Source organism: Capricornis sumatraensis, chromosome 7 (genome assembly GCF_032405125.1).
Source record: "Capricornis sumatraensis isolate serow.1 chromosome 7, serow.2, whole genome shotgun sequence".
In the NCBI taxonomy this organism is placed as follows: Eukaryota; Metazoa; Chordata; class Mammalia; order Artiodactyla; family Bovidae; genus Capricornis; species Capricornis sumatraensis.
In genome coordinates this window covers 39,318,491-39,333,258 of record NC_091075.1, presented here as the reverse complement: position 1 = coordinate 39,333,258, position 14,768 = coordinate 39,318,491, and the positions used below count along the sequence as shown (strand labels likewise).

At 39.8% G+C, this 14,768-nt stretch overlaps 1 protein-coding gene across 1 annotated transcript in view; it reads left to right on the top strand.

The window, feature by feature from the left end:
• The first annotated feature begins 1,804 nt into the window (after positions 1-1,804).
• SPP1 (secreted phosphoprotein 1) overlaps positions 1,805-14,768 on the top strand; it is a 53,787-nt gene continuing 40,823 nt past the window's right edge. Inside the window, exon 1 of the mRNA XM_068974819.1 lies at positions 1,805-1,934. The gene's annotated coding sequence lies outside the window, so the exon portion shown is untranslated. The remainder of the gene's footprint in view (positions 1,935-14,768) is intronic.

The window sequence follows — 14,768 nt, the reverse complement described above, 5'->3', positions numbered from 1 at the left end:
TGAGCTCTGGGAAACAATGATATGACCAATAATAGCAATCCCAACTATGTTTAATTTCATGAATATATAATGATACTCACTGGTTATCTATGGAGGGCATTAGGGCACCAACAGATAATTTTGAAAGCTATTAAATAAAGGGAAAAAAATCAAGCATTTAACAACACTTTTCTAAGTGAACTGTATCTCAAAGTAACCCAAGAGTTCATGAAAATTTTTTTTATAGAAGCATTGCAGCTAATAAAGGAAAAAGTATCAAAGAATTATAATATCACCATTTTGTAACCCCTAAAAAATAAATGATCTTCAATGACATTTAATATCACAAAAAGGACACATCTGGGTGTGGTGGATCTTCAAACACCACCACCTATGAAGTGTTCTCATGAAAGGAAACCTGAATCTGATCAAGACTATGTCAGTTTCCAGGAAACACTGGAGAACTGTTAAAAGGCACCACAGAGATTCAACTAACAAATTCCAGGTTGCTAACATTCTAGTGTACCAGTTTCGTCAACAAATAAGTTGTGGAGCTGGAAGGGCAGGAGCAAAATAGATAGGAGAATTTATATATTAAAAGATACTTGAGACATTGTTTTGGGGAAAAGTTCTCCACGGGTGTTTCTGAAAGTGTTGTGAGCAGAGGTATTAACTGTTTTGTTGTTGTTGTTGTTGTTCTATACTACATTTCAAGGATGTTTTTATAGTATAGATTTGAAAGACTGAAATAGTGTCTCCTTCCAGAGAAGAAAACAGGTATGGCTTGGGTCCACTACAATAATGACAATGTCTCCCTGCATGTTTGTGGCTGGCAGGTTAGCTTACAGTTTATTACAAAATTTTTGCATTTCCTAAACTTGAAGTTCTTCATCTGTACACTATGTACAGTGTGTACACCGTCTATGTATGATGTCTGTCTGGCCACTCCAGAGAGGTAAAGAGAAATGGAGGGAGAAAGAGAAGTATCTAATATACAAATCTGTTTGTTTGGAACAGTATCCGATTCCTTTCTTCTCTGGTAGTCTACTATAGACACTGAATGATGTGGTTTTGTGTAGGAAGGAAAGAAATATAAATTGGCAAAAGGATTAAATATCACATCTGGGTTGTTATGGTGCAGAGTGTTTATTAAAAGATATTTACAGCCTAAAAGCTGAGAGTTATGTTTTAGTCAGCAGACATATTGAGGACTCAAGACCAAGAGTCAGCATTGCAAATAACCCTGGGAAAACTGCTCTGAGGAGGTGAAGGGGGAACTAGAATATAAAGGAGTTTTGCAACAAAGGGCAGGAGGTAGAAACAAAAGATTACTGTTAATAAAAGAAAACTAGATGTCTCTAGTGAAGGAACTGAGCAGCTTTTCTATGTGTGGGAAGTTGTAAGAGTCTGGGCTCAGTGAAGTCATTCCTTTGATATGCACCTCAGCTTTCTGGGCCAATATCCTGTTTTCTCATCCTGAGTTTCCTCTGGGCTCACCATGGGGAGTGGCTGCAGTCTGATGATTACTGGATGGCAGGTATTCTTTGTTTCCTTCCTGAGTGCCCTCAGGGCTCACCAGCTCACTGTTGGCAGTGGTTGCAATTGCTGATGACTGTGACATCCTTTGTTTACTGATATGGCAGGCAATATTTTGTTTCTCAAGAGCATGAGAACAGGAGCCCAGGAAATGAAAGAGTTCCGAGAATTCACAGAAATGTTTGCTAGAGCTTTGGATATCCTCACTACATGAACCTCTGGGTGGCATTTGGGTTCAAATATAAAGAACCATGCAAGTGACATGTTATTCAGTTCCTCACCTGCTCTTTACCCATGCATTAAAAAACTTCTTTTGTTTGTGGTAATTTTAAACTCTGCTGCAAACACAATTATAAGAGCAAGTCAAAGTTAGAGATAACAGAGGAAACTGAGAGCCTTCTGCTTAGATAGAAGAAAAGGTAAGGAGGATGCTTCTAAGTCTGGTTTCTGTTTCTGTCTGTTTTTCTTTAAATTTATTTATTTTTAACTGGAGGATAATTGCTTTACAATATTGTGTCTGTTTTGATAAGCCAACTTATTTAGCATTCAATAACAGTTTATCCTTTATAGTGTGGAAAACACTTTACTAAAACACTTTAAAAAACACTTTACTAAAATTTCTGCGTGGAAAAACAACTTTATTCTTGCTATTCTTATATATTCTAGTCCCAAATCCCTTTTCCTTATTGAAACCTCTGCATTTTTTATTTTTTAAAATATCTCAAGTCTTCCTAGAAATATAACTTATATTACAGAACAGACTGCAAACTACAGCAGTGCAGACTGCATTGGAGGTAGACAACTAACAGACTGCTTTAGAAATTGTCTGGATCTGGACAGAAGACATCCATAACAGACTTAAAAATGTTTCAACACTTTTACCAGAATAGTTAGGCTATCAGAAATAATATGTGGTCTGACCAGAGAAATAAAAATTTGGCAGACACTTACTTGGGGAAAAAAAAAAAAACCTTCATGAAACCGAATAAGCCACACATCAGAACAAAATTTAGAAGATGCCAATACAAATATATTCTTCCTTCTCTAAATACAAAATAATTCTTTAATAAATTTATCTGTATAACGAGATTGTTCTGCCAACATGATCTCTATCACTGAAGATTTAACTTCATGTTTACCCACTGTGTTCCAGGAAATGCATGCTTTATAAGATGTTGATAGGATTCTCATAAAAGTATTTTCTATGCTGATCAATTTGGGTAGCTGTACATCCACCTCCTGGAAATTCACAATGTACATATTAAAGTCTCTAGGAATTCCTACAGTAAAGAAATGGGCTTAACTTAGCAATTAGCAAGTTTATTTTGGCCACTAAATTATGGAACACTTCTAATATCTTACTGAATTGCTCAGCAGAATGTTTGGAGAGAAACTGTAATTCAATATCCGGAAGCAATTCATCTCCACGCCCGTTTTGGGCTAAGAAGATAAGAGACCCAGAATTATTTTTCTAGAGTTTTGGATCTGATTAGTTGAGAGTGTGCTCACTAGCCCCTCTCTCATGGCATTCTGTCTTCCCTGGCTTTTTTTCCCATCAGTATTATTTTATTGAAGTATAATTGATTTACAATGTTGTGTTAATTTCTGCCATACAGCAAAGTGATTCAATTAAATATATATTCTTTAAAAATATTTTTCCCATTATGGTTTATCATAGTATATTGATATTGTGCTATACAGTACAGCCTTATTGTTTAGCCATTCTATATAGAAAAGCTTACAGGTTCTGTTTCTGTTTCATAGATAAGTTCATTTGTCAAATGTTAGATTCTACATGTAAGTGATATCATGTGGTATTTGTCTTTCTCTGTCTGACTTATTTCACTTAGTATGATAATCTGTATTTGCATCCATGTTGCTGCAAATGGCATGATTTCATTCTTTTTTATGGTTGAGTAGCTCATTGCATTGTTGTGTTCAGTAAGTCAAATGGGGAACAGACCCTGGCATGTGGATATCAGAAGTCACAGGTGCTGATTCTACCACCAGTAATTGTGAATCCTTGAGGAATTTAAAATCTCTAAACTTCTGTTACTTTATCAATAGAACAGAATTAATCTCTGATTTTTTTACTCAATATCAACAAGCATTAAAAGCCAGTTCTCAGGAAATTTACATTTTAGAAAGGAGGAGGGGCCAGAGGAGGGAGAAAGAGAGAGAGAGAGGATAAACAGATTTTATAAATATAAGAATAAATAAGAAAATATCAGCTAGTGATAAGTTCTGTAAGAAGAGTTAATATGGGATGATGTGATAATACCTGGATGACTATTTTTGATTGAATGGTTAGGGAAAGACCCTCTGAGGAGATGACATTTAAACTGAAATTTGAATGACAGGCAGGCAGATATTTGAGATGTGACTCTCAGGAGAAAGAGCAGTGAACGGTCTTAGAGAAGGAGGCAGAAACCAGAACAGGGATGGCTTTGCAAGTCATGCTATTTGGATTTTATTTCAAGTACAACAAAAAGCCACTGGAATGTTCCAAAGAGAGGAGTGACAGGATGCCTCCAACTTATGTCATAGCATGTTTATAAAGATTAGATGAAGTATTGTATATGAATCAGTCAGGGTTCAAGGAGGACATACTGAGACCAGGTAAGCTGAGGAGAACTTTTAAAAAGAGACCATTTGCCATGAGTAGGTTTTAGGGAACAACCCAGAAATATTTCTAGCTCAGTACCTGTGTGCTATTAACAAGGGAGCCCAAAGTCTAAGAGGACTGGCTATCCAAACCCAGAGAAGGCAGTTACATGGAGAATGTCAACTGAAAAGAACTTCAAGAAATGGACGCAGACAACCTGCACGATCACAAAGGAAAGAAGCCACCATCTCACGCTACTCTGCATCTTACTGGCTCAACCCCTTCAGGAGTCAGAAGTAAAGAAGTCCATTGATGAAGATCCACACAGAGAACGATGCGTGAAGATGGAGAAGCAGCAGGAAGTACCTCACACTCTCCACGCCTCTTGTCTCTCAGCATTCACTCCTGTCCTTTGCCCGGGTGAAAAACTTGTGTCCCCAATCAGTTACCATCCCTTCGAGGTTAATTCGGTCATGTCACCACCTGCAACCAAAAATGGTAACCACAAACAGTGTTCTTCATAAACTGAGTGGGAGGAAACATACAGAAAAGAAACAATTATTACAAGGCAAAGATGTTACAGTCTCTGCTTCTGTAACTGGTCACTAGATCTAAATTGTTAACACAGTGACTTTCTTCCAATCCCTAGTCCATGATTTCCCTGTCTTCTTAAAACACATTGGTTGGGTGGATGAGTCAAATCTTTAGTCCTACAGGACCTGGGTCCTTTAGAGGTCCTGTCTTTATCATATTGCCACAGTTTTCTATTGCCAAGGGCCATGGTGTAATAGGGTCCTAAGTAGCTAAGAGTCCACTTGAGTTCCAGAAATAGTTCTCACCACACTGAAATGAATAGCAATTACTCAATTTCCCCTTGATAATCAGGATCATCACCCCAGAGAGTATAATAACCTCTTCTCTATCTATTGCTTTAGTAGTCTAAAATGGCCAGAGGGAAGACTCATTTATAATTCAATGGAATTATTATTGAATTCCTTCATGGATGCACCCCTCCCTCCAGTAGTATAAACCCACTCAGACCAAGGGTGAACAGACAGGAAGAAAAAATTCCTCAATTATACATTTGGTATAATAGTTGGAAAGTCTGTTCTCAACTCCAACTCCAGATACACGGATACATGGAAGATAGTACCTTATATTGGATCTGGCTTAAGGTGTTAAGTGAATCTTGTACACAGCATCCTCACCTCTTAGGACTTTACTCCTGATGGTGCCAAAAATGAGCCTTCAGATGCCATCCCACGATTCCAGGAGACTAACATGAGCACCATGCATGGTACCATATTGAGAGCAAGCCACTGGCCTTTGGTACAGGTGAACTGGACACACAGTGATGCTGTCGACAAATCAGTCTTGATTTGAGTGTACCCCTGTTGGTGAGCCTAGACATAGTCTCCATTCCTGCCATCATATCTACTTAGTATATCGCCATTGACCAATCATATAGAAGTTAAGGGCAATAGGCTGACTGACATCCTGAGGAGTTATCATCTTATTCTCTTAATTTTCAAGAGCACTCATCCACCAGTATGATACCCTCTAGTGGGCCTTTACATGGAACACAAATATCCCCCCACCTCTGCTATGCTGAAAGGCCTATCCACATACCTCTCCCCAGACCTTGTCACCAACATCCCTATGTTTTACCTCCCAAAGCCTTAACTGCTGGCCTATCTAGTTTATATAAATTCATACTGCAGGCTAGCTCTCCTTCCATATTAACTGGACAATCAGATGACTGCTTAAAGTTCTGCCCATTGAAAATACTGTCTTTCATTGCTGTCTTTCAGTGCCACTCCTAAGTGAGGCTATACATGGTCACTGTCCATTTCTGTTTGATGCCCACATACTATGCATTCACAAACCATCCTCTTTTATCCACTTCCAGCTGGTCATAGGGAGTTCCCCATGACACTGTAGGTGTCATTTGAGGGAATGGCAGGAAAGCAGTAGCAACAGTGACATGGAAGTCTAAGCTACTCATTCATGCCATTTATTTACACTTTCTGACTCTCCTTGGCACTGTCTCACATACACCATTTTCATTTTATATTGGAATGGTATGTACATGTCTACATTATGGTGCAATGGATTGGGTGCAATGTTCTCTAAACATGCAGTTCGCAAACAGCAGTTTGGGTCACATTTTCACTTACATTCAAAGATCAGGTGTTCAGTCTTTACTATGCCCAGTAGCAAGTTAAAAGATATTTTTCAAGTGGAGAACAGTTGTCAGAAGAGGTCAAGTTTTCCAACCATATAAGGGTCTGCACTGTGAGCCTGAAGGAAGCCCTGTATACCTCTGCCTGAAACAAATACTTAACACCATCAGGTCTAACAGGTCACAAGTGTGACCAACACAGTCTTGCCAAAGAGCCTTTTTTGTTTTTCTTACTCCAAGCTCTGCTCAAAACTGGCAGCATTACACATTTTCCAATAAATGGTAAGACTAGCATCTCCACATGTGGTATATGTGGTCTCCCAGATCCAAAGAGGTTCACAAAGAGGTGCCTGTTCCTTGGAGTGAACCATGTAAGGCACAAGGACTTACATCTCAGTTTAGAAGGGGTATTCCAATACATCCAAGACAACTGATACCTAAGAAACTCCACCTACGTGACAGGCCCTTGAAATCAGTAGTTTTTCACTCTCCCTCTGACACATATCTCTTTTAAGATGGCACGTAGATGCTTCATAGTTGCTGTTCACTAGGTCCAAAAACATAATTTCATCAACTTAATGCACTAGCATCATGTGCTACAGAGAATTCAAGATGATTGAATTCCCCCTGAACCATATTATAAGAGGACTGAAGTGGGCTGACAGAGATTAGCTAGCCTTTAGGCAAGTCAGTATTCTCCTATCCCTGCTACTAGAAAGCAAAGTACATCTTACGAATTTAGCTGATAGAGATGTCAAAAAGCATTTACTAGGTCAACAGCTATGTACCAGGCAGGGGACTGTGCTTATTTCTTCCTTGAGTGAAGATATACCATCCAGAATTGCAACTGCAACCACATTATTATCTTCTTATATCTGTGATGATCTACAGCCATTAATAAAGGGTAAAATATAAAACAAAATCTTAATGAATTTCTCCCACTGCTAAATGGACTTACTAGCAAAAGCATGCAACTCAAAAGCATGCAATGCCCAACTGGCATTGGCAATGCCAGTGGGCAATGGCAACCCCACTCCAGTACTCTTGCCTGGAAAATCCTGTGGATGGGGAAGCCTGGTAGGCTGCAGTCCATAGGGTAGCTAAGAGTTGGACACGACTAATCGACTTCACTTTCACTTTTCACTTTCCTGCATTGGAGAAGGAAATGGCAACCCACTCCAGTGTTCTTGCCTGGAGAATCCCAGGGACAGGGAAGACTGGTCGGCTGCCGTCTATGGGGTTGCATAGAGTTGGACATGACTGAAGCGACTTAGCAGCAGCAAAAGCATGAAAAGATCATTTCCTCAAATAGAAATAATACCTGGCCTCTTTTTCATGAATGCTGGGATCTCTTGCCCAGGTAGGTGTTAATATACTGTGAGTTCAGGCCTAGAGTAGTAAGAAAGTAAATTGCCCTATTAGTGGTCGGTGGAGATCTTGGACTTTGAGGTCAAAGGGAGGTCTGATCGTACTCCAGGAGACAGTTGGTTTCCTTGAGTTTAAAAGGATGGTTAAATGGTGGTTTCCATAAGAAGTAGAATTCTGTATTTTATCCAGGGTAGCACCCTTGGGAATTGCCAGACCTCTGAATGGAGTGGCAGCATGGATCTGGAATTAAGCCACTCAGCACCCGCACATCATGCAGTGAGGGTGTGGACAGCTAAGCCAGTGGAATTTCCCATCTGGCAATGAGGGTAAAAGCTCAGGCACAGAGCACATCCATGGTGACTAGAACGGGCTCAGACCAGAGGCCAGGTCTCGTGTAATCCCAAGAGACAAGGAAAAAAGGTCCATGAAAAATTCTTGGATTTGGATATCACATTATTCTGACAACCTGCAGCTGAGACAGATTGCACATATTCAGTAAGACTCTGACAAGTATTTCGTCTGAGTGTATAAAGCATGTTGACACCTTGATATAAAAATACACAGAAAGTAGACTCCTAACCATACTCTGACAATGTGTCTAAACCCATGGATGATAATGCAGAAGTGAGCTAATGACAATGGGACGGCCCTTTGCTTTCCTTCTCTTTGTCTGTCACTCTTGCTTTCATGCTGCTTCTTCTCAAGTCTTTTCATAATAGTCATAACAGTCATGTCAAAATGCCAATATTAAATATAGTTTAAGAAGCACTACTATTGGAACACTGTATTCAAAGGAAAGGTTGATCCCCTGCTGCTCACATCCCTTGGATCAAAAAATCTTATTTTAAAAAGAACTAAAACTAAAATATTTTGTATAATATTTTCACAAGGGATATTTTTTAAATCACCCTTGCTATAAAAACAATGTAGCTCACTCCATCAGGCCAGAGTTAATTAAAGGCAGACCTCTCTACACACTTTGAGAAGTAATTTGCCCAATGTCTGTGGCTTTCTGCATTATTCTAGCTCCAGCACAAAGAAAGCATTCTCTGCTTGCGTCTTGCCAGTTGCATAATGGCTAAAAAACTAGCAAGAGAATTTTTAGCCCAAAGTTGGAAGCTATGTTTTATTGGATTTTAAAAACACCCAAGAATTACACATTTTTTACAAAGTCAATGGTTCCTCTCTAGTTGGCAAAACTAATGGCATCTTATTTAACTCAATAGATGTTATACTTGGAATCTACCTGTCAGTTCACATTCTCCTCTTAGGGCTTGAAAGGATGCAAATCCCTAGAGTTTTTTTTTTTTTGTTCTAGATCAAGGAATACTTAAGCATACAAAAAACTGCAGAATCATCCCAAAAATAACTCTATAAAAAATATTTTTTAAATCCTACTGCATGATAGTCATGGAAACCAAGAACATTTAAATCATGGCCATTATCGATTCAAGAGTCATGACATTCCACAAAGGAAAAAAGAAGAAAAATTGGCATCTAGGTCATTATATGGTACAAGCTGGGATGCTCAGGGGTTTAAAGGCAAAAGACTCAAAATGCCCCCCAGAAGCTTCTGTATACATATTTTTATAATTTATTCCCATTTGCTCTCATTTTTCTGCTTGTGGCCCAATAATGATGTAATAGGATCTGGAAACATCATTCATCAAAACAGCAGGTAAAGGTTTTTTCATCAACATGAACTTATACATGGTACATGGTATGGCAGGAGGTCACTGCTTTTTGGATCTATGAGCATCAAAATTTTGTTTTAGTTTAACTAAAATGCTATACTCTGGTGTCTCTCTAGATCATGAATGTTCAAACACTTGGAAATAGTGTTCTCTAGGATGTTGTCCAGAGAACTTAGAGGTCCAGTGCTGGATGCCTCTAAGAGGTGTTTGTTTCTAATATGTACCTTTACAGCTTTTGCAAAGAGGAGTCCATGTCTGCCTCCTGGGACACCACAGCCTTAGAGCTGTAACAAGCAACTATAAAAAGGTGATTTCTCTCAGGATTCATAGTCAATGTTTTAAAGCTTCCTTTTCTTTCTTCAGCCAAAATTTGAGAGAATTTATACACCCTTAAAAGTTGCAAATGAAAGAGTACCACTAAAAACAGCACAGTGGGAAGCGCTGGTAGAGAAGCTTTCAAATCTACTATCAATAAGGGAACTGAGTAAACAGAGATAAATATGACCCGTGAGAGCCCTTCTATAATTGCTTTAATTAAGTAGCATCCTAAGTGAACCTAAAATTAGTGAAATGTATTAGAATCAGGACCAGATGCCTCACTCGTAGCTTGCTGACCAAGAAATGAGATCCTCAAAGTTCACACTGGTGCTAAGAATCTAAATGTATCTTCAATAGATGGATAAAGGATACTTCATTCTTTTCAGAATTTATCTTCTCTGTAGTACTCTTGCGGCACAAGAACAGTGTGTTGCAGGTTTGGGCACAGTTCCTTTGCAAAGAAAGACTTCAGTGGTAATAGTCATTGTTGATTAGTTTTGGGGGGCAGTTCTGCTTTATCCCCATGAAAGCAATGTGAATTCAAGCTTGATGTAAGACCTAAAGTAACCCCATGTTGGCAAATATTTTATGATTAAAATGAAAACACATAGATTTTACTTCTGAATTGATGATGGACTCCTCGGAGATTAAAAAACAATACAGAGCAAAGATTCAGTTTCTAGTTTCAGGGCAACCATATCTTCCTTTGTCACTGACAATTGCCTGCAATTTATCATCTCCCCAAAAAGGACTGCATAGGCCACAGTTTGGAGAAGTCAATGGCACCCCACTCCAGTACGCTTGCCTGGAAAATCCCATGGACAGAGGAGCCTGGTAGGCTGCAGTCCACGGGGTCACTAAGAGTCAGACACGACTGAGCAACTTCACTTTCACTTTTCACTTTCATGCACTGGAGAAGGCAATGGCAACCCACTCCAGTGTTCTTGCCTAGAGAATCCCAGGGATGGGGGAGCCTGGTGGGCTGCCATCTATGTGGTCGCACAGAGTCGGACACGACTAAAGTGACTTAGCAGCAGCAGCAGCAGCAGGCCCACAGTTACTGCACCAAAAAATGCTAATTTGTTTGCTCCCATTCTCCATCTCCAGCCACACCACTCTCATAACTTCTGATTCCTGTTGTTACATAAATTAAACTTGTAATCAAACTCATGTGTCTGTGTGGTAGGGGAAGGGACAGTAAATGAGTTGGGAGTGTTTCTTCCTACCTACCTGTCATCAACCTGAAAAGATTTGATTGAAGTTGGATTGTTTGTTTTACTAGAAAAGACTTACTAAAAGGAAGTCAAGTAATGTTATGGGTTGGGTAAGGCTGGTCAAGGCAATTTAATTGACCAGAACAGCATTCCTTTAAGAAAGAGCTCACTACTTTCTTCAGGACCATGTCTGTGTTCTTCTAAGAACAGACATGTATGATCCATCCTGGTTGCACACTGGCAAGGCAAGTCTGAATTAAAACAAAAGATGTCTACTTGTAGGTACCTCCTATCTAATATAACTGATTTAATCAAGTCAAGAGTAGAGAGATGTACAGTTCAGTTCAGTCGCTCAGTCGTGTCCGACTCTTTGCGACCCCATGAATCACAGCACGCCAGGCCTCCCTGTCCATTGCCAACTTCCAGAGTTCACTCAGACTCACGTCCATCGATTCCGTGATGCCATCCAGCCATCTCATCCTCTGTTGCCCCCTTTTCCTCCTGCCCCCAATCCCTCCCAGCATCAGAGTCTTTTCCAATGAGTCAACTCTTCACATGAGGTGGCCAAAGTACTGGAGTTTCAGTTTTAGCATCAGTCCTTCCAAAGAAATCCCAAGGCGGATCTCCTTCAGAATGGACTGGTTGGATCTCCTTGCAGTCCAAGGGACTCTCAAGAGTCTTCTCCAACACCACAGTTCAAAGCATCAGTTCTTCGGTGCTCAGCCTTCTTCACAGTCCAACTCTCACATCCATACAGGACCACTGGAAAAACCATAGCCTTGACTAGACAGACCTTAGTCAGCAAAGTAATGTCTCTGCTTTTGAATATACGATCTAGGTTGGTCACAACTTTCCTTCCAAGGAGTAATTGTCTTTTAATTTCATGGCTGCAGTCACCATCTGCAGTGATTTTGGAGCCCCAAAAAATAAAGTCTGACACTGTTTCCACTGTTTCCTCATCTATTTCCCATGAAGTGATGGGACCGGATGCCATGATCTTCGTTTTCTGAATGTTGAGCTTTAAGCCAACTTTTTCACTCTCCTCTTTCACTTTCATCAAGAGGCTTTTTAGTTTCTTTTCACTTTCTGCCACGAGGGGGGTGTCATCTGCATATCTGAGGTTATTGATATTTCTCCTGGCAATCTTGATTCCAGCTTGTGTTTCTTCCAGCCCAGCGTTTCTCATGATGTACTCTGCATAGAAGTTAAATAAGCAGGGTGACAGTATACAGCCTTGACGTACTCCTTTTCCTGTTTGGAATCAGTCTGTTGTTTCATGTCCAGTTCTAACTGCTGCTTCCTGACCTGCATACAGATTTCTCAAGAGGCAGGTCAGGTGGTCTGGTTTTCCCATCTCTTTCAGAATTTTTCACAGTTTATTGTGATCCACACACTCAGAGGCTTTGGCATAGTCAATAAAGCAGAAATAGATGTTTTTCTGGAACTCTCTTGCTTTTTCCATGATCCAGCAGATGTTGGCAATTTGATCTCTGCTTCCTCTGCCTTTTCTTAATCCAGCTTGAACATTTGGAAGTTCACAGTTCATGTATTGCTGAAGCCTGACTTAGAGAATTTTGAGCATTACTTTACCAGCGTGTGAGATGAGTGCAACTGTGCAGTAGTTTGAGCATTCTTTGGCATTGTCTTTCTTTGGGATTGGAATGAAAACTGACCTTTTCCAGTTCTGTGGCCACTGCTGAGTTTTCCAAATTTGCTGGCATATTGAGTGCAGTAGTTTCACAGCATCATCTTTCAGGATTTGAAATAGCTCAACTCAAATTCCATCACCCGCACTAGCTTTGTTCACAGCGATGCTTTCCAAGGCCCACTTGACTTCACATTCCAGGATGTCTGGCTCTAGATTAGTGATCACACCATCATGATTATCTGGGTTGTGAAGTTCTTTTTTGCACAGTTCTTCTGTGTATTCCTGCCACCTCTTTTTAATATCTTCTGCTTCTGTTAGGTCCATACTGTTTCTGTCCTTTATCGAGCCCATCTTTGCATGAAATGTTCCCTTGGTATCTCTAATTTTCTTGAAGAGCTCTCTAGTCTTTCCCATTCTGTTGTTTTCCTCTGTTTCTTTGCATTGATCGCTGAAGAAGGCTTTCTTATCTCTTCTTGCTATTCTCTGGAACTCTGCATTCAGATGCTTATATCTTTCCTTTTCTCCTTTGCTTTTCACCTCTCTTCTTTTCACAGCTATTTGTAAGGCCTCCCCAGACAGCCAAATTTGGCCTTGGAATGCGGAATGAAGCAGGGCAAAGACTAATAGAGTTTTGCCAAGAAAATGCACTGGTCATAGCAAACACCCTCTTCCAACAACACAAGAGAAGACGCTACACATGGACATCACCAGATGGTCAACACCAAAATCAGATTGATTATATTCTTTGCAGCCAAAGATGGAGAAGCTCTATACAGTCAACAAAAACAAGACCAGGAGCTGACTGTGGCTCAGAACATGAACTACTTATTACCAAATTCAGACTGAAATTGAAGAAAGTAGGGAAAACCGCTAGACCATTCAGGTATGACCTAAATCAAATCACTATGATTATACAGTGGAAGTGAGAAATAGATTTAAGGGCCTAGATCTGATAGATAGAGTGCCTGATGAACTATGGAATGAGGCTCGTGACATTGTACAGGAGACAGGGATCAAGACCATCCCCATGGAAAACAAATGCAAAAAAGCAAAATGGCTGTCTGGGGAAGGATGTACAAGTGAAACCAAACCCGGTACTTGAACAACTTCATGGAACAATATCAGAAGATCTAGTAAAATATATCAGATTAAAGACATCTTTCTCTTCCCAAACTCACTACAATGACCATAAAAATACCAAAACTTGTAAATTCAGAGAGAGAAAATAGAAGATGCTGACCCATTAGAAGACAGGAAGTAGAAGGAGTGGTAATAACTGAAATGGCTGATACAGGTGTGGCATCCGAAGGAGGAAGTGTGACAGTCCTGCCAGGATAAGAAAGGCTTAGGGCACTGGTTATTGACGGTGGGATAAGGTGTGAGGTTGATAGCAGGAGGCCAGTTGAAAGCCAGGTAATTTCCTCCACTTGGTTGATCAGGGCAAATATTCCTCCTTATCCCCACCACCTACACTGCAACATATAAACCAAAGGTAAATTTCCTGGAGACATTCAATCAGAAAGGCTTCAGACTGGAAACACTGGCTTCAATGAGTATGCAGAGACTTGGGGCTGAAAGTGAGATTAAGTGAAGTCTGCTTAGGTTTTCATTGCCTTCCCCCATTGAAACTTCTCTCTAGTTTCAAATGCTGGGAGCCAGAAATGTATCTACCATGTGTGTATGGTGTTAGGAAGTGTTCTAATTTCATTCTTTTATATGCAGCTGTCCAGTTTTCCCAGCACCATTTATTGAAGAGGCTGTTTTTGCCCCAGTGTATATTTTTGCCTCCTTTGTCAAAAATAAGGTCCCATAGGTGCATGGGTTTAATTCTGGGCTTTCTATCTTGTTCCATTGGCCTATATTTCTGTTTTTATGCCAGTACCAATACTGTCTTGATGACTATAACTTTGTAGGATAAGCTGAAGTCAGGAAGGTTGATTCCTCCAGCTCCACTCTTCTTTCTCAAGACTGCTTTGATTATTCTGGGTCTTTTGTGTTTCCATATCAATTGTAAAAGTTTTTGTTCTAGTTCTGTGAAAAATGTCATTGGTAATTTGATAGGTATCACATTGAATCTGTAGATTGCATTTGGTACTATAGCCATTTTCACAATATTGATTCTTCCTACCCAGGAACATGGAATATCTTTGACTTTTTTCATTAGTGTCTTATAGTTTTCTGTGTACCATTCTTTTGTCTCCTTAGGTAAGTTTATTCCTAGATA